At 37.6% G+C, this 21,246-nt stretch overlaps 1 pseudogene across 1 annotated transcript; it reads right to left on the bottom strand.

Annotated features, from left to right (window-relative positions):
- Window positions 1-12,282: 12,282 nt before the first annotated feature.
- LOC145623907 (UDP-glucuronic acid decarboxylase 1-like) lies at window positions 12,283-17,132 on the bottom strand (annotated as a pseudogene). The gene is made up of 7 exons (XR_014110296.1): window positions 16,196-17,132; window positions 15,892-16,059; window positions 15,703-15,782; window positions 13,863-13,946; window positions 13,680-13,754; window positions 12,969-13,061; window positions 12,283-12,813 (listed from the first exon to the last, which is right to left on the bottom strand). The product of XR_014110296.1 is annotated as a UDP-glucuronic acid decarboxylase 1-like (transcript).
- Between the last annotated feature and the right edge of the window lie 4,114 nt (window positions 17,133-21,246).

The following is a 21,246-nucleotide window of genomic DNA, read 5'->3' as shown; positions in this document are numbered from 1 at the left end:
GCAACCATCAAGCAAATAAGCTCAAATCAACAAAGAAGGAAAGCAACACAAAGAAAACAAGAAAATAAATACCTTCAGCAGGCTGTAGGCACCCATTTGTGTCTCACCAAAACCAAACCCGGTGATGAATACCTTTCACGTCGAATCATAATAGAATGAAGTGAAAGTGTGGAAAGTCTAATGTTGCGATTAGTTTTTATAAAATTCTCTCTTTCTGTTTTCGAAAACCTATTCTATTTTATGAAAATAGCCAATCCAGTTTATTTTGGTCCATGACAAGGGTCTAATAATAATGTAGTTGGATAGGGCTTGAAAAGAGCTTTCCAACGATATATTATAAGCCCAATTCCGATAAATAATGAGGAAGTTATGGCCAAATTACTAAACTGAGCCCGGTTTGATCTTTATATGCGGCCCAATGATCTAGAGGAGGGCCTATAATGAATTATCATTCCTAATGCAATTAGGATTGATTATAGTTTTCTAGAATGTTCTTTTGAATCCTAATGTGATTAGGATTGTTGATTAAGTTTTATGAGTTTTATTTGGAATAAAAGAAGTGTTTTAAATGAAATTATAATTTTACCCCTCGTACAGACTTTTACGACTTATCTTTATCAAAAAATAGAAAACGTGTGGAAAAATCGCCTGTAGCGCTAAACGTCAAGCTGTCGTCGCGCGATAGGGTCTGTTGTGGCGACAACGGCGTATTTTATTCCTTTGCAAACTCCAATTCTTTTTTATCAAATCCGGACTGTTTTCATTATAAATAGCGCCCTTAGACCTCCGTTTTTAATCATCAATTCCCATCAATTTTCCATCTAACTCTCACCAACTTTCATTAAGAATTTCTTGATTCTCTTTCTCTCTTTTTTCTAAACCAACTTTTCACAAACAAAATTCCGCATTCACAAGATCTAGACATACCTAGCCAAATTCGAAGTTGCCTTCGCCCTAGACGTGAAAGGTTTAGTATTTATGAGATTTGGTCCCAAATCTCTATTTCAATTATTTAATTTAATTCTTTAATTTAATTATTTCCCTTGAAGTTACTAACGTGTGTGTTTTGTTATTAGCAAGAGGTACGAGTCATCCAAGTAAGTACTTTAATTGTTTAATTGATATTATGATATAGAAATCATGCTTAGATTGTTATTTTGATTCCTAGTATCATGTTAAGATGTTTTATTGCTTCCTAGTATCATGTTTAGGGTTAACTAAAAATTCCTAATATCAAGTATGATTAAAAGAATGCTTCCTATTTTCTTTCTTAATATCTTGTTAGTATCATGCCTAGGATCTTGCTATTATTATGCTTTAACATGATTATGATTGTTATTATGATTATATTATTGTTATTGCTTGATCACACCTTTTATGCATGTTTAAAGGGAATTTGTACTTGTAATCACGCTTAATAAGATAATTAATAATCTTGTTTAGGGTTAATTTGATTATAATTCAAGTGATCGCCAATAATAGATTTATTTGTGCATTAATATTCAACTAACATAGATGAACATGTTTAGGGTTAACCTAATGATTGCATGTGAGTCAGAAAGCGCACATGAATACGAGAAGAATAAAGTAGAGGCCTATTATTAGGGCAGATTCTTTCTCTTTTAGATTGGATTTGTACCTTCATCCCCGAACTTCCAGTCTTGGTTCCAGACCTATTGGAGTTAACGATCTCCTAGATCATTAAGGGGTGTAACCTTCACCCTGTGAACGGTTTACAAGTTCCTAAAACTTGTTGGCGACTCTTTTGCTCTAGCTTCCTTCCCTTTGGACGCCACCATGCTTAAGTGTATTATCACAGTGGGGTTCAAGTTTGGGGTAATGCTTGAAATATTCCCTACAGTTTTTGGCGACTCTGCTGGGGAGGATTTCTATTTTAATTCCTGAAATTTATTTTGGCAATTAATGTGTCTATTTTATATAGTATTTTACCCCCGTCCCTTGGTCATAATTAGAAGTGTTTTTGGCTCTTTAGAGCCACTTTTATTACTAATTGGTGTTTTCTAGTGTTTTCGTAGATTTGGTTGACTTTTGCAGGGATTTATGCTTTTGGAGTATTTTCCCGAGTTATTTTGGAGCAATCACGAGCATTGGAGAAACACGACCAGATTTTATAGCCCAGGGCCGGTTAGAGTCATCGAGCCGGTGATTAAGGGCTCGGTAATTGGGATTCCGAGGTATTTGGACCGAGTATTCAAGACCCGAAGAGGAAATCCGGATTGGGCCGAGAAATCAAGCTCAATCGAAGTCCGAGCCTCAAAGTGAAGCAAGGGCCCGATCGGGCAAGTATTAGCACGATCGGGCGCGGCATGCTTAGTGCTGTGCGTGGCTAATAGCGCGCCCGATCGTGCGAGCGTCTAGCACGATCGGGCGATGCTGCTGAGAAGGAGCGCAAAGAAAAAGGCGGGCCCGATCGGGCGCGTGTTTCTATAGGACCTGATTAGTTTAGGCGCGTGTTTCTATAGGACCTGATTAGTTTAGGCGCGTGTTTCTATAGGACCTGATTAGTTTAGTTTTAATTTTTATTTTAGGGAACGTTTAAGTACGAGATTTGTAAGTAATTTTGGGATTACCTTCTTTTTTAGACTTTCTCTCTCTACTTAGAATATTTTCTCTCTCTTAAATTCTCTCTTAAACCTTTGTTCTTAATTCTACTCTTAATTCCAGATTTGTTTGGTAACGATTTCTCTTCTCTTAATCTTAGTTGTTTATTTTATTCCTTCCATCATGACTTGTTTTATTGCTTTGATTAGTTTAGTTTTTGATATGTGTGAGTAGTTCTATTTCTAGGGTTTATGGGGATCCATGAATAATATGAAGGGGTAATTTATTGTTGTTAATTATCAATGCTAGATTAATTTCCTATTGATTGATTTAATGCTCTGTGACTAGATTAGGCCTGATCTTTTATGCATGAGTTTGACAACATTGATTCGAGATTCGAGAGATGAGAATTGATGTTTAGGTCTAGTTTCAATAGGCAGGTTAATTTATAAATGGTTAAGTCAAGATTCGAGAGATGAGATTTAATACCGGTAAATTAATTGTGTGATTGTAATACGTAGCGAAAGCCCTTCACAATCTGGTTAATTGATGCATTGATGATTGACTATTATTGATTATTGGTATTGCATGATAATTTCTTATTGAATTGTTTTAACGTTTTACAATTACGGCTTGTAAAAGTATAGCAATATTGAATTGATGAATCGAGCAGATGTTAATTTGATATTAAAGGCTATTTTCAATAGGGACTTAGATCTAGTAAATTGCGAGAACCTGTTAGATCTATGTTGATTAATAAATTGCGAGAGCCTGTTAATCATGTTATTTATGCAATGTCAATGATTGATTATTATGTTTTACCCTGGAATATTATTTATTGGTGAACCTATGCCCTAGATCCTTTTATATATTATTTTCTCCTTATTCTTGATCTCCGTAGTTTAGTTTATTATTCAAATATAAATTTTGGTTACCTCATTATCTAGATTATAATAGTTAATTAGGAATAGAAAGACCCGTTTCTCTGTGGATTCGACCCTACTTCCCTATCTACATTAGTTAGAGAATTTAGGAATTACTTTTGATTTGGGGATACAACTTTACCCTGTCAGCAATTATTTAGGATGAGTGGATGAGACTCGAAAAGTTCTAAGTACTTCATGTGCGTAATTTTTATTAACATTATTGCCATATGCATAAAAAAGGTTCTCATTGGAAAGACCATCCGTAATGAGTCAAAAACATAGGATTTTTACACGTAGGAAATTTGAGAAATATCTTTCACAACTAGAATCGAAATAATACTGCGAAAACTGGAAAATTCTAAGAACACAGAAAGCTGCAGAGGCATGTAGGAACTAGCGTCTAGAAAACAGCGATCGTCGCCTGAAAAATGGCCTTGTCGCCTAGCGACAATTTTCTCGTCTAGAGACAGAGCCATTTTTAGGCGACGGACTCTGTTGCCTGGCGCCTTGTTCTTCCAATACCGATCTAGAAATCTGCCTTCTTGTTTCCACTAGTTCTAGCACTGTTGGCTCGATTCTACTTCCTGATTGAGTTTTTCTCTCTTTTCTAAATCCCATATGTGTTCTACATATGGACATAACTCTCTAGGAATTCATGCTCCATCTACCCTATTGAATGCTCTGAGCAACAAAGGGTACATCCGAGAATGTTGAATTCACCAAACCATGGAAGCGAGTTTAACTCGCGGGGTCCCATCCACACGCGCCAACCCTTCCAAAGGTAAGGCTTCCGCGCGGTGCATCCGGACTCATAACCATGGACCCTCTTTTACTAACCCATATCCTGAGCTTTAGAGAACTAGAGCCATGGTTAGGTTGCAAACTCATTGCGTCATGATGTGACTACTTGACTACTTGTGCATCTCTTACTTGTGCATACTTATTATGCGACTAAACTAACCATTTGGTTTGACTTGTGTTTGTAAATAAGTCTTAATAAACTAACCAATGACTAAAGGGCTTTGCTTAATTAATTGATTAATTAATTTGAGCTAAAAAAATATAGCTTAAATCGAGTCATAGTTCCTTTAAGTCAACCCAGATTTTTTTTCTCGTATACTGCACAAGCGTCAACTTGTTTTGGTCATAGCCGGGGTTCTAGGAAGAACTACGAGTCGTCCAACCTATGGATCTGTAGCCCCAAGTTGTATCTTTAATTTAGCATTGGTTTCATCCCAATCAAAGTCATATATTAAAATTTATGACTAAAATACCACAGCCTGTCCAGTTTAATGCATATACATGAAGTCTTAACTTAGTCTTTGTTCGAGTCTAGTCACATAATCTAGCCACATGGTCATGACACAAGTCTTAACATGTCACCTAAACTCACTAGTCGTAGAACACACTTTATTTATATGTCACCATGACCATGTCTTAGGTTCATGCATGAGTCAGTTTTTTCCGTCATTTGAGTTGGGGGTACATTCTATTCCCAATTTTTTCATCTCTCCATCTACATCATCTTTACATTCTCTAAATGCTTTCTCCATATCACAACCTTCATTCTTCCTACCTTCTTCTAACCATGCATGTTGAATCGAGTTTGAGTCATGTGATTGACAAAAAAAAAAAAAAGGGTAATGATGAAACAAATGCACAAGGCAAGCTTCTCGCCAAGATTTCATGCTTTCTTCTTCTTTTTTCAAACCCTTCCCCAATAAGTATAGCATAGGCACCCTTTTTCTTCCTTAGACTTTATTTTGTAGGTTTTTTTTCTTTTTCCTTTAATAAAAATGAGCATTTTATTTCTTGCATATGATCATGACATTGCACAAAAAAATAAATAAATAAAAATAATTTTAAAAAATGTCAAACTAAGCACAAGGTATACCAATGATTTGAGGCACCCCTTGTAGCCATATCGTATCTCCTTTCCCCCTTTCAAATATATAATCCTTTCTTCATACACCACTTTGAGCTTCGTCTAACGATAGACCTTTCATTTTTCAATCCACATACATCTACCTAACCTTGGGATGGGATGGTGTGCAACTTATGCAATTTTAAAAATCTTGAGTGATATCAAAAGATCAAAATAAATAAAATAGCAAAAAATAAATAAAAGTGTACAAAAGGGCAAGTGTTCTAATGTCTTTGATAAGAACACGTCTCAGATTGCGTCTCTTATCGAGTGCTCGGCACCGTGCCTGAGAAACATGAATGCCAAGTGAGTGATAGACCGCATGATCGAGATTGCCCACACTTATCAAAAAAGGTTCAAAATAAAAAATTGCAAAAACACAAAAAAGATAGCAAAAATAAAAAGAGAAAGAGCTCAAAAAATGAGAAAACTCAAGCATAAAAATACAAAGATTCAAAAGCAAGGTTGCACACCTTGGGGGCTTATCTAGGGTCTTGAGCCTTTATCCCCTTCTTCTTCAAACCTTTAGCCTAAACACGTTACAACCTTTAAAAGACCTCTTTGTGGTATACACATATTTACGCGAGGTTCGGCTTGAGCTACGTTCGGCCTGATTCCTAATGGATACATAAGCAACCTCACATCGAGGTGCGGCCGTAATAAAAATGCATTCATATATACGTTCATAATTGATCATATCTAGGAATTTCTAATGTTCATCCCTTTTCATTTAGAGCTAGACTTGGGGGCTTGATCCTTACATTATTAGCCTACCTAGCCTAATAGTCATCACCATTTGACTCTTTTCAATATATTTTTCCACACACTTAGCCCTTGCGGCCTAACCATAGTGTCCCTTTCACACACTACACAGATACATGACTAAATATACTTCCCTTAAGAACCCTTTGCCATGAAATCTTAACACAACGCTAAAGCATGCCTTGTCATATCAAGATCAATCATCATTGCATCACAAAGTATAAAGTACTAAGCCTCCGGGCCTAAGCTACCTAAATACTTTCATTATCGAGTCAACTAGGATAGTCTAAGATGTTACAATCCTTGTACTATGAGAGACAACGTTAACAGATTAAGCTCATTCAACATGAACCTTCAAAAACTTCGCTTCTTTATTTTTTCGCGTTTTTCATTTTCAGGAGAAAGTCGGTACCCTCCACAAAAATGACTGAAATTTTTGTTTTTCAGCATTTCAATTCATGTACATATCGAGCTTCATGAGTCAACACTATGCACACACGAGTCACACGAAGTGAGTCATCATTAAGTCAAGTTTATACCTAGAGTCATGTCAAGTCAATGAGTCAAGCAACACTAAGTCTTAGGTCAACCCTAAAGAAAGATAAGCAAAGTCCTATAGTCCAAAATATAAATGCAAGTAAATTCCAGTGAGCAAGAACATTCCCGGATTTTTTTTCGAAAATCCGCGAATGAAAACCTGGCTCCAGCATCAAACGACAAGGTTGTCGCCTGGCGACAAAAGCGAGAACGCGGCGACAAAGTCTTCCAGCAAGCGCCAGTGCAGCGACGAGATGCGTGGTGCCATATTGGATTATGCGGACCTCATACAACATTTTCGAGTTCCTTGGTACGCTAGTTAGCCCCTATAATCCAATTGACATGATTAGTAGTTAGTTTGATTACAATCGCAGTAAGTGATTAACCTAAGCATTGGCTCATTACAAGCACCAAGGCATCGGTTCAAAAGTAAGCACTTATACGACAATTTTTCCAAGATTGGATTGTCATCCCCAACTGAAAATATTTCCAAAATATGGATTGTCGCGCATCTTCTTCAACGACAATTTTTCCAAGATTGGATTGTCATCTCTAGCAAAGTTTCCAAGAGTGGATTGTCTTACTATTTCTCTGTTTGGCAATTTTTTCCAAGTTCAGATTGTCATCCTTGACAATTTTTTCGAGATCGGATTGTCATACACCCAATTCCCTATGGCAAAATTTCCCAAAGGATTGTCGTAGATCTCTATTCATCATAAATTTTGGCAAAGGTTCCTCAAATGTGGATTGTCATTCATTTCAGTAAGTGGCAAATTTTCCCGAAGTGGATTGTCGATCGACTCTTTTTTGCAAATGTTCCAAGACGCGGATTGTCAATTGTGGCAATATTTTCCTAAAAGGATTGTCGCATAGCATTGGCAAATTTCCAAGGTGGATTTCTTTCAAGAGTTATATTCCAAGATGTGGATTGTCGATGGTAGCAAAGTTCTTATGACAGACTGTTACGAAGCATTGACAAATTTTCCCAAAGTTGGATTTTGGCAAATTTTCCGAGATACGGATTGTCGCTTCAACGTAGCAACATTTCCAAGGATGAATTGTTACGTGGCATTGATAACTTTCCCTTAATCGGATTGTCATACATCATACAAGAGTCGTGTTGACAACTGTTCCTGAAGAAAAGAGGATTGTCATCACCTAAAGCATCAACAACAAAATTCAAGCAGCATTTAGGATCAACAAGCGTTAATCTTCAGTAATTTTCTTTGGAATATTATCGCAACAACTGAGGATGGCTTCAGGCGGAGCAATCTTCGATCATGTTCCCTGGCTTGCGGAAGATGGTCACAAAGCGATAGACGACCGTTTCAAGCAAAGCAATCTTCGATAGTATTCTCTGGCTTGCAGAAGACTATCAGAGCGGAAACTAGAGGCAGTTACAGGCGTAGCAGTCTTCAGGCGGTATCCCCTAGCTTGAGGAAGATCGTCAAAGCTCTTTGTTCAGAGACGCGTGGACATATCATTGAAGCTCTTTTGTTCAGAGACGCGTGGACATATCATCGAAGCTCTTTTGTTCAGAGACGCGTGGACATATCATTGAAGCTCTTTTGTTCAGAGACGCGTGGACATAATAAACAAAAGAAGCTCTTTTGTTTAGAGACGAGTGAGCATCAACAGTAGCAAAGCACGACCACAACATCAAAACAGCAAGATAGCGTTCCCTAGCTTGTGGAAGGTTGTCACAACGGAAAATGCAGCAACAAACCGGTTACCTTCAGAGATGTGTGCTCGACGGTGCAAGATACACGTTTCTTAACTCTCTTATCTGTTTAACTAACAATAATTTGCAGGTATCGGAATTACAAGAATGATTTAGGATCGCAGAACGTTCTGAATCATTCTCCATCCCTAATGATACTTTGACTTTTGTTTTCGAAACTTACGTTTCTCCAAACTCAGTCAAAGAGGGGGCTTCTATAGACACCCATTTGTGTCTCCCCAAAACCAAACCCGGTGTAAATACCTTTCACGTCGAATCATAATAGAATGAAGTGAAAGTGTGGAAAGTCTAGTGTTGCGGTTAGTTTTTATAAAATTCTCTATTTCTGTTTTCGAAAACCTATTCTATTTTATGAAAATAGCCAATCCAGTTTATTTTGGTCCATTACAAGGGTCCAATAATATTTTAGTTGGATAAGGCTTGAAAATATATTTCCAACGATATATCATAAGCCCAATTCTGATGAATAATGAGGAAATTATGGCCAAATTACTAAACTGGGTCCGGTTTGATCTTTATATGCGGCCCAATGATCTAGAGGAGGGCCTATTATGAATTATCATTCCTAATGCAATTAGGATTGATTATAGTCCTATATAATCTTCTAGAAGGTTCTTTTGAATCCTAATGTGATTAGGATTGATAATTAAGTTTTATGAGTTTTATTTAGAATAAAAGAAGTGTTTCAAATGAAATTACAATTTTACCCCTTGTACAGACTTTTACGACTTAATTTTTTCAAAAAATAGAAAACGTGTGGAAAAATCGCCTGCAGCGCCGAACGTCAGGCTGTCGCCTCACGACAAACCCTGTCGCGCGGCGACAGGGGCTGTTGTGGCGACAGCGGCGTGTTTTATTCCTTTGCAAACTCCAATTCTTTTTTATCAAATCCGGACTGTTTTAATCATAAATAGCGTCCTTAGACCTCCGTTTTTAATCATCAATTCCCATCAATTCTCCATCTAATTCTCACCAACTCTCATCAAGAATTTCTTGATTCTCTCTCTCTCTTTTTTCTAAACCAACTTTTCACAAACAAAATTCCGCATTCACAAGATCTAGACATACCTAGCAAAATTCGAAGTTGCCTTCTCCCTAGACGTGAAAGGTTTGGTATTTCTGAGGGTTTGGTCCCAAATCTCTATTTCAATTATTTAATTTAATTCTTTAATTTTATTATTTCCCTTGAAGTTACTAACGTGTGTGTTTTGTTATTAGAAAGAGGTACGAGGCATCCAAGTAAGTACTTTAATTGCTTAATTGATATTATGATATAGAAATCATGCTTAGATTGTTATTTTGAATCCTAATATCATGTTAGGATGTTTTATTGCTTCCTAGTATCATGTTTAGGGTTAACTAAAAATCCCTAATATCAAATATGATTAAAAGAATGCTTCCTATTTTCTTTCTTAATATCTTGTTAGTATCATGTCTAGGATCTTGCTATTATTATGCTTTAACATGATTATGATTGTTATTATGATTATATTATTGTTATTGCTTGATCACACCTTTTATGCATGTTTAAAGGGAATTTGTACTTGTAATCACGCTTAATAAGATAATTAATAATCTTGTTTGGGGTTAATTTGATTATAATTCAAGTGATCGCCAATAATAGATTTATTTGTGCATTAATATTCAACCAACATAGATAAACAGGTTTAGGGTTAACCTAATGATTGCATGTTAGTTAGAAAGCGCACATGAATACGAGAAGAATAAAGTAGAGGCCTATTATTAGGGCAGGTTCTTTCTCTTTTAGATTGGATTTGTACCTTCATCCCCAAACTTCCAGTCTTGGTTCCAGACCTATTGGAGTTAACGATCTCCTGGATCGTTAAGAGGTGTAACCTTCACCCTGTGAGCGGTTTACAAGTTCCTAAAACTTGTTGGCGACTCTTTTGCTCTAGCTTCCTTCCCTTTGGACGCCACCATGATTAAGTGTATTATCACAGTGGGATTCAAATTTGGGGTAATGCTTGAAATATTCCCTAGAAGTGTCAATCAAGAAATCATTGTCATCACCCAATGAATCAATCCTCACAAAGAAAAACCTGTGATACCACTTCTTATCAAACACTTTCTCCAAGTCCGTCACCAAAGGATCAACACCATCCTTCAAACGAAGCCCAACCCGACCTTTACCACTAGTCATAATTGTGAAAGGATAGCACAAATCCCTTACATCCAATTCTATACCTAACTTCACACTCAGCAAATCAAGAATTCGCAAAACACTCCAAGTCTGGGGCAATAACTGACAGGGTGAAACCCTAACCTTAGACAGAAATTGACAAACAAGAGAAGAAAAAGGGAAGGTGTGCCCAATTACAAAGGGGTACTCAAAGAAACACACCCAACCTGGGGCATTCCAGTCCGCCCTCTCCCCAGAAGATGGGATCTTCACCACCACACCATCAAGGAATTGCGCAATAGTGGCGATTTTCTAAACATCATCCTTCGTCATATGAGAAGGATAGACATCCTTAGCAGGGAAAACGTGTTACGCAACAAGAGTCGGCTTTTTTACACTCTCATCAGCCCCAACAAACACCAATCTCACAGTATCACCCATCGCAAAACACAAAGGAAGCAAAAAAATAAAAAGACAAAGAAGAGAGAGAAAGTACCTGAAGAAAATTTGAAATTGGGACAAAGAGTAAAATTGATTTGATGTGAGCCTGCACACCCAATGAATATAGCAAGAGAAATAAACCGCCCTTCACAGTTATCGAAGCACTTGCCTTAAAACCGCCACCACGTTCCCTATTTTTGTTAACCGTTGAAATAATTTCCAAAATTTGAAAATTCTCCAATGGCTCCCTTTAGGTAATTTTCATCCTCAATGCTTGAACATAAAAAGTAGGGGCAATTGTTGGGCCCGTGTTATCAAGCAACCCAATATAATTAGGGCATCATCCTATGACCAAAGAATACACCAAATCAAGCAAAACGACTTGATTAGAACAAGTATGGCAAACAAGATTAGAATATCAATCACGAAAATACTTGCCAAGAATACACCTGCTGAACAGGGAAACAAGATAAAATCAAGAGGATCTCCGACGTTAAAATATATTTGATATCTTTGTAACCCTAGTTGTTCTTAGGTATAAATAGTATAGCTAGACATTATAATACTCATGTACGCGCACACATACATCAATATAAACTGATTACTCTACTTATTCTCTCGGAACTGTGCCCTTGCTGAACAAGGAAGCTTGCCCTTTCTCAGTATTGTATCTCTAAACTTAATCTCTTTTAATATAATTGTTTATCTAATGCTTTATTATTGTTCTTGGTTATTGTATTTGATATTTGTAGCTTGATTGTTATTACCCCCAAATCCCTAAGCAAATTCCAAGATGACCTTACTAAGATTTGCCTAAACACGAGTACCATCCATTTTTCCGTCCAAGTGGGGCTCGCGTTCGTTTTCCCCTCTTTTTCCAAGTTAGGGACTGATAATCGTTCTCAACACTTTCAAAATCTATTATACAATTGCAGATCCCTGATTGTTAAGGATTCATAGCATGCTAACTATACGTAACAGAGTTAATAAATTGAATTAAACAAGAACCTTTATTCACAAATAATCTACGAGTACCAATTAGATTAGAGAATATATATTGTTGAATTTAGTTAGATGAAAGGGCTCACATTACATGGGTTGAGTAATAGGAACAATTTTTGTAGGTATTCAAAAAAAATAGTACAGGAACAATTTTTATCCATAGGAACAATTTTTGTAGGCATTCAAAAAAATAAGTACAGGAAGATTATTTGTAGACAAATGGGCAACACAATGTGTCATGCACTCGTGCCTTAAAAGATAAAATTTGAATTCAGCCGAGGCCTTTTGACTTTTGCCTTAATTTGGTAAACATTTGAAAAAATTATAACCAATAAGATACAATAAGCTTTCTACAAGATTATTCTATAATAAGTATAAAAACACAAAAATATTTTTAGTCAACAGAGCAAGACTACAATGAGCATACAAAACGTTCCTCGGATTCTTCTATGGCACATTGCCAGAATCCTTCTCTCCCACCGTCACAAAGAAGTTAAGATGGGATTACAGCACCTTAATAACCAAACTGCTATTGCACACTATACATACATAGTTTTTGCTCATTTTTTTGTTAGTGTGCTTTGCCTTCATCCTGATTAAGAATCCGATTCCGAAAATCAGCTACCATAAGAGGTAGCCCATCTCTTAAAGATACCTTGGGCTGCCAGTTCAACAGCTCTTTCGCTTTGCTGATATCTGGTTTCCTTTTGTGGGGGTCATCGGCTGTATTATCTTTGAACGCTATAGTTGCAGTTGGATCAATAGTTTCTTTCACAACCTATTTGATCAGAAGAAATTTTGACAAAATTGAAGAAGAATTAAGTCCGGCCATGCCGATAGAACCAATAAATAAATAAGTAAATAATATTAAAAAGAAATAAAAATATGAACTAAAGAGAAACAGACAAACATATACAACTTGCATTTGTTTACCTCTGCAAGCTCCAGCATGGTGAATTCTCCAGGATTTCCAAGATTAAATGGGCCAATATGCTCCCCTTCCATCAGTGCCATTAATCCATCAACCTGATAAGACATGATGTATTATCTAGTGTATAAAAGGAATATAAATAATGGTCCATTAAGGAACCATGCGATTTGGTAACTCAGACCATATAGTGCCACTGACTTGGTTGAGATCTGAAACACGTATCACTTCTTCCAACAGAATTCATAGTGAAAAGGAGATTGGAGATGAGAAGAAAATGGACAAGCTATTTTTTAACATAAACAGGCCAAAGTACAGGTACAAGTAAAATAAAGATTATAAGATTCATAACTGCAAAACACATTAAAAATATTATAATGTTGCAAAAAATTTCAAACTGCAACCAGGTAGTTCAGTATAAAATTGTTATTATTGTCTATCTTCTTGCATTGTGGGGCCAGAAAGATATGAAGTACTTGTGTTTAATTAAAAGCATAACCATGATAATTTATAGAAGTTAATCAATTAATAATTAGCTGTATTGGAGAGGCTTGAACAAGTAGCTTAGCTTGTTCCTACTGTGACAATATAAAACTTTGTATCTCTAATTCAATGTTTTCAATAGACCTTGACAGAAGACAGTACAGAAACATTGGTGCATCACAGGTATTAAACAAACTTGGCTAACTAGCTACACAATAAGCCCATTGACTTACCAGGTCAGAGACATACTGAAAGCTTCGAGTTTGCTTTCCATCCCCATAGACTGTCATTGGTTCCTTACGAATGGCCTGCCAATCACACCAACATCAAAAAATTTCATAAAGACTAGACTGACAGCCAAACAGAATGTGTTCAGGAGCATTCGCTCCCTTAAAATGATGATTGAGGATCAAAACCTGAGCAACAAAATTGCTAACAACACGTCCATCATCCAGACACATCCGAGGTCCATAAGTATTGAAAATACGTGCAATACGCACCTGCAAAGAGACAAAATGAAATCACAACATACTTATAATTGAAATAGAAAAATCAACAATCCCCATATAGCAAAACGATCAAGAGATATAGTAAGGATTTTTTCAATATACTCTACAACTAACTAATCCAATTATGGAACATATTTCATTCCTCAAATCAGATACTTATAGAAGGTGACTACTTTATCTGAAACTGCTATTTCAAAAGGGTATACGCTATACACATCAACTGAGTAGCTAAGTCTTAAGAAAATCAATTAAAGCTTTGTTCTCTACTCTTTCCTTTTATTAGATGATGTACACGTTCTCAGATAGGGTCCAACAGTCTCCGCTCAATTTTTCCATCCCCCTAATATCCCCCTCCCTCCTCTCTTCCAAAAGAAAGAAAATGTATAAACTTAGTGGCTAAATGAAGCTTATAACAAGCAGAAGATTAACAAAGAAAGCATACAAGCATATACTTGTCTAACAGCATCAAAATTTATAATTGCTAGTTCTCTGTCAATTAGGCAATCATAACCAACTATAAGCAGCCTATTGCTACACACAGTCTCGGGGCAGCTGAGCTACCAGCAATCATATGCTGGAATAATTCAATGAACAACAAATTGTCAACTATTCAGCAACAAGATTTTCAGTATCAACATTGCTGCCATAACAGCTTATCTGCTGTTTCTTAGAATCATTAGTCAATCATGCGAAACAACTCTGGCAGTCCAGTCAATGCCATCCAGAATAACTGGATTAGTTTTTTTTCTGCAGAGTAATTGCTATCAAAAGAGTTTGTTTGTCAAGCTTGGCTGACTATCATTCTGCTACTGCAGGAACCTACATGATCCATCAATCATTGTCTCCAGCAGATGGAATGCCTCCAACTTTCCATTCCAACTGCTACTTATTATAGTAAATCCTCACATTTGCAAGTTCAGGAGGTAAAAAAGAAAGCCTCAGTGGGATCTACTTAGCAGGTTTTCTGCCTTGCCTAAAAGCTCAAACATATGGTTCCCCATCTAGTTTAATTACATTAAAGCACGCACCATACGAGTTGAGCTCACTGTTTAACTTCCTAGGTTTTTGCTACAAGCCTACATGACATTGTCATAGGTAGTTCAAAGCTGAAAGAGAGACCCTTAAAGATAGCTTGAACACTAAAAGCTACTTGTAATCTTGTATATACAAGTATACTTCAGATTAATGCACGAAAATAACATGGCATGTGCATATAAGTATATAACTGCAGGAAAAGCATTAGGACATATCAAATCATCAAGTGCTAGTATAAACATTGCTTCCTAAGTAGGTGAAGTAGTAGTTACCACTTACTAGAATCATCAACACGCAAATTAAACATCAGCTGATCTAACATAAAGAACCATCAGAAGAGAACAAGGATACAATTATCAATGCTATAGAGATGAAAACTCCTTCCAATTGACTAAAGCCATAAGGGTAAAGACCCAATGTCTTTAAGGCTAAGAATAAAAGGAAGCACCTGCTCGATAAAGTAGAGGGGATGGGTGGGAATTGGAGAAGAAGGCTCTAATAGAGAAGAATATAAGGGAAGGAAAGTATTACCTTACTACCATTTGGGAAAACTATAATAAGAGATAATTATAGCAATTGTTGCATACTACAGCAATTCCATATTAAATAGATTTTCTTCAAAAAAAAAAATTATTTATAAACTTATATTCTATTTATATACTCAATAAAGAGGTTTCAATTTCTCCAGAGTCTTAATAACAGGTCACATTACCTCAACCTCAGCACCTCGGTGATAATCCATTGTTAAAGTTTCTGCAGTTCGCTTTCCTTCATCATAGCAGCTCCTCACACCTAGAAGGTAAAAGCTACTTGAGACATTCAAACACACAAAACAAGAAAATCAAGAAGAAGACATAAAAATAAAATAAAAAACTTGAGCTGTATGCGAAAAATTTCTTACCTATAGGATTCACATGACCCCAATATGTTTCTTTTTGTGGATGTTCAAGCGGGTCTCCATATACCTCACTTGTACTAGTAAGAAGAAACCTAGCACCAATTCTCTTAGCAAGTCCCAACATGTTAAGGGTACCCATCACATTGGTCTTGTAATCATTATGTCAAGAACCTCAACATTTTCAATTATGGCAAACGTCAAGAAACCAAATGCTAACTTAGATCCTAGCATAAATTCTATATCATTAAACAAAAATAAACACACACAAAACAAATACTTCATACAAGATATAGTTCATCAATTCAACAGCAAAAGGATATGATCGTTTTGACAGGATTGTACTTGTAATGAACCGGAGACGCCGGACAAGCCAAGTGATAAATCTGATCCACTTCAAGCAATATCGGTTCGACAACATCATGACGGATCAATTCAAACCTCGGATTCCCAAAATGGTGAGCCACATTCTCTTTTCTCCCAGTAAAAAAATTATCAATCACAATAACATCATCCCCTCTTGCAATTAGCCTATCTACCAAATGACTCCCAACAAATCCAGCCCCACCAGTCACAACAATCCTCATTCGCCGCCTTCCGATACCGGCTGGCACTCTCCCAACCTTCCCACCAATCCAATTACCCTGACCCCCATCATACGAAGCCAGGCCATTACTCCCTAACCTACCCGAAACCGCTGTTTTCGGAAAATTCGAATCTTGGTGACCAATTCGAGATAAAGTAGGTTGCAAGATGAAGAAAGTTGAACCAATTAAAATACCCACCAAAATAAACAACAATCTTTGCTCTCTGAATATATAATTTATGGATCTAGGGAAGGATCTATGATATTTTTGCGATTTTGGCGAATATGGTATATTTTGTGACATGGGTATTTCTTCATCCCTCCTAACACTATTTCCACTACTTTGTTTGTGAAGTTGTTTCATTTTATTCAAAGTTCCAAATACAATCAAGAAACTTCAAATCATATGAAAATTAAAATAGAATAAATCTAAGAAAAGGGATTTAATTTAGACGCTGAGATGAAGATATTACCTGAGAAGGAAGTAGTGTGCAGGATATAAGTCTGAAAAAGGCATAAAATTTAGGGTTTTGTAGAGTAAGAAATGAGTGAAAAAGTAGCGGAAGCAGTTGCCATTGAAGAGGAGATTAGCGTGGGAGAAAGAGTCTACTTATTGAAAAGAGGTTACACGGAGTGTCACACAACTCACAAGTGTGAAAATTAAGTAAAGGCCCGCCAAAGGGTCCTTTTGATGAGAATCTTGCTCGTCCCTAAGACTAACTCATACCAATTGCAATTTCTTTGGTGCATTCAATAACAAGATAACACCACACTGTCACGGGTACACTTTGAGTCAGGTGTACTTACAATATTTCTTATTTCTAATACGAGAAGCATATAGAGTAATATTATATGTTGAATTGATTACTAACTTCGTTTTTAAATACTTGTTTCATTTCTTTATGCGCAGAGTTAGAGAAAGTGGAGAAAGTAATAACACAAAGTTTCATATGTGGCTGGTTATACCGTACGACCAGCCACAAACTTTTTTATTTTTTATAAATTCTTTTTTCTCTCTCCTCTTTTCTTCTTCTCCTAGTCCAGAACCTTCATCTCATTTTCTCATAGAACACAATTTGTCGCAACCATTGTTGATAGCCGTCTTCTTGGTTCTTTCGTCCGTATTCGTTCAACGGAGGTGGTGGTTTCTCTAGGTGGGTAGTGGTGGTTTGGTGACTCTGTCACCGGAAAACAAGTTTAAGGTTTTAAGGCAAAATTCAGCCATGAAAACTCTAGATCTAGGGGTTTTAGAGTTTTCATGATCGAATTTGACCTTTATAGCCATATTTGAAGTGAAATTCGAAGCCATTGTTAACTTTTTAAGGTATTTGTTTGATTTAAATTTTTTTAATGGTTTGTTTGATCGAGCTTGTTTGTGGGTTAGGGGCTAGTGGCAAGGCGTTTGGGGTTGGGGTTGGGGCTGGTGGTGTGGGTATTGGAGTTGATGGTGTTGTGGGTTCGGTCAGTACAACTGTTTTGGGTAATTTTACCCATCCCACGTGTGGGCCAACTAGGTGGTGACACGTGTCATACCCAGATTAGTCCAAATTAGACCAATCCCCATTTGACACATGTCATTCCCAAAATCTGGGAGAAAAAGCGGCCTTCAAGGTCCCAAATCCCGAGAAAACTGTAATTCGGTGCATCCTAACAAAATTAGGTCAGAGTGACCTAATCAGGGGCACATTTCCCGATGACCCTATAAATAGGGAGATTTTCCCCATTTTTGGGACACCTACAATTTATTACAACATACCCCACATTCTCTTAAATCGGAGAAAACACGTGATCTCGGAATTCGAGAAGATCTCATTTTACTTTCCGCACCTTTTTCATATTCTCCTACCCGTTCTAACTTGACCGTTGGAGGCGGAACTCCAACCACCCGGAGTCTCTGTTGTTTTGCAGGTACAAGTGTAGTCAGACCAGTCTTCGAGCTGTAACTCTCCCTAGGGACAAAAACACCCAAAACATTTGGCGCCGTCTGTGGGGAGACCACCTCAAAGATGGTTCAAGAGTCTGTACCACCTCCTGACCCCAATGATCATCTCGAGGTCTGTGCAGACCATGAGGATGATGATACTGAGGTCAAAATATATGTGGCCAAAGATGGGTCACTCAATTCTAGGCGCATCCGTCCCAGGGATAACCTGGAACGAGGAGACAGCCAGGCGGGAACAAGCAGGCCCCCAGGCAGCCGAAAGGGGAAACCTATATGGCAAGAGGTTAAGCTCCAGTCACCAGAGACGAGCTCATGAAATTCATGACAAGTTTCAAGGGCGAGATCAAGGACCTAGTCAGTTAGAAGACGACTAGCTCTAGCAAGGGCCAGTCGCCCAAAAAATCTCCTCGAACTTTAAGGAAGAAGTCAGTCGGGGACAGGCAGCCTACTCCACATCCCAAGGAGAAGACTACGCCTACCCTTGACTGGTCAAAGATTCTTCTGCCCTAGACGGGCACAAGGAAGGTCATTCGTGTTGTTCAACCGGATGGCAGGAAAAGACTTTAACTGATGCTTGACATGTTATCGAGTGAAATCGGAATCAGCAATTGTCTGAGTCAGCCTCTACCTCGAGCTTTCCAGACAGCTTCAAACATACATCTGTCAGGAATACTCAATCTTTTCATGAGAGCCATACAGGCGACAAGTCCGTCCACTCTGGCCTTTAGATGATTGGGAATTCCCTGTACATACCCCCTATGGTTTACTGCCAATATTCTCCTCATTCTATGCAGCCGACCCTCTTCGAGGGGCAGGCCACATATAATGTCTAACCTTTTGGACTGGCATCTTCGTTTGCTCAAACTTAGTGAATAAACCTCTACGTTCACCAAGGAAATAACCGAGGTGGAATAGCCGACCAAGGTTAAAAATGTGTTGGTAGGTGCCTATGATGGAACCACCAACTTGGAGGACGACCTCATGGCCTACTCCAACCTTATGCACATGTAGGGGTTGGAGGATGCTATGTGGTGTCGCTGTTTCCCGGCTACCTTGAAGGGCATAGCCCAACAATGGTTCGGCAACCTGACAACCGGGTGCATTGACAACTTCAGTAATCTTGCCTTCCTGTTTGCCTCCAACTTCTCAATGAACATCCCTACCAAGAAAACAAGTCTTGACTTGAGCACCATACGGCAGGGAGAGAGAGAAAGGCTTCGCTCCTACGTCATACGGTTCAATTTGGTAAGAATCCAGATTCAGGGGTTGTTTGACGAGGTAGCCTATACAGACTTCTTCAAAGGTCTAAAGGATGGGTCGACCTTTAAGTTCGACCTTGTTCAAAAGAGGGTTTTCACCCTTCCAAAGGCGTTAATAGAGGCAGAGAGCTTTATTCAAGTCATCGAGGAGGAGTTCAAGGAGCTAAGCAGGCAATTCTGTGCGACTGCTACGCGGCCACCGCGTGGACGCGCAGCCCTGTTAGAACCCGCGCAGCCAAGCTCAAGAAACAGAGCCAAATTAGAGAGTTTTGCGCGCCTGTTATGTGACCTCTGTGCGGGCGCGTGTAGACACCCATTTGTGTCTCCCCAAAACCAAACCCAGTGATGAGTACCTTTTGCGTCGAATCATAATCGAATGAATTGAAAGTGTAGAAGGTCTAGTGTTGCGGTTAGTTTTTATTTCTTTTCTTTCTCTCTGTTTTTGAAAACCTATTTTAATAAAACAGCCAATCCAGTTTGGTTTGGTCCATGGCAAGGGTCCAATAATAGTGTAGTTGGGTCAGGTTCGAAAAGACCTTTCCAACGATATATTATAAGCCCAATTCCGATGAATAATGAGGAATTTATGGCCAAATTACTAAACTGGGCCCGGTTTGATATTTATAAGCGGCCCAATGATCTAGAGGAGGGCCTTATATGATTTATCATTTCTAATGCAATTAGAATTGATTATAGTCTTCTAGATTCTTCTAGAAGGTTCTTTTCATTCCTAATTAACAGTTGATAAATTGACTTTAGTTGACTTTTTAGAGTTTTAATCAGAATTAAAAAAGTGTTTTTAAGGAAAATACGATTTTACCCTCTCGTACGGCTAAATTTTATCAAAATAAGAAAACACGTGGAAAACTGGATTCCAGCGCCTGGCGACAAGACCAACTCCTGGCGCCAGAGTCCAGCGCCTGTCGCCACTCTTGTCGTTGGCGCTACAGTTGTTTTATTCTTTTCGAAACTCTGTTTTGTTTTTTATCATATCCGGCTGACTTTCTCTTTAAATAGCCTCTTAAAACCTCCGTTTTCAATCATCAACTCTCTAGTTTTCTAATTCTATCTTCTAACCAATTCTCATCAAGAAACTCTTGATTACTCTCTTTCTCTCTCTTCTAAACTAGCTTTTGTATACAAAATTCCGCATTCACAAGATCTAGAAACACCAAGCCAAGTTCGAAGTTGCCTTTGCCCTAGACGTGAAAGGTTTTAATTTCTGAGTCCAAATCACTATCTCAATTATTTAATTTATTTGTTTTGATTTATATTTTTCCTTGAAGTTACTAACGTGTGTATTTTGTTATTAGAAAGAGGTACGAAGCATCCAAATAAGTTCTTTAATTGGTTTTATTGATATTATGATACAGAAATCATGTCTAGATTGTTATTATGATTCCTAGTATCATGTTAGGGTGTTTTGATCTTCCTAGTATTATGTTTAGGGTAATAACTATAATTTCTAATATCAAATATGACAATTGTGTTTCCTGCGATGCTTCCTATTCTCTTCCTAATATTCATGTTAGTATCATGTTAGGGCTATATATTTGATCTTTATTTCTTAGTGA

This window comes from Chenopodium album, chromosome 3 (genome assembly GCF_948465745.1).
Source record: "Chenopodium album chromosome 3, dcCheAlbu1.1, whole genome shotgun sequence".
In the NCBI taxonomy this organism is placed as follows: Eukaryota; Viridiplantae; Streptophyta; class Magnoliopsida; order Caryophyllales; family Amaranthaceae; genus Chenopodium; species Chenopodium album.
Note: the sequence above shows the minus strand (reverse complement) of the source record. Positions and strands in the feature narration are given on the sequence as shown.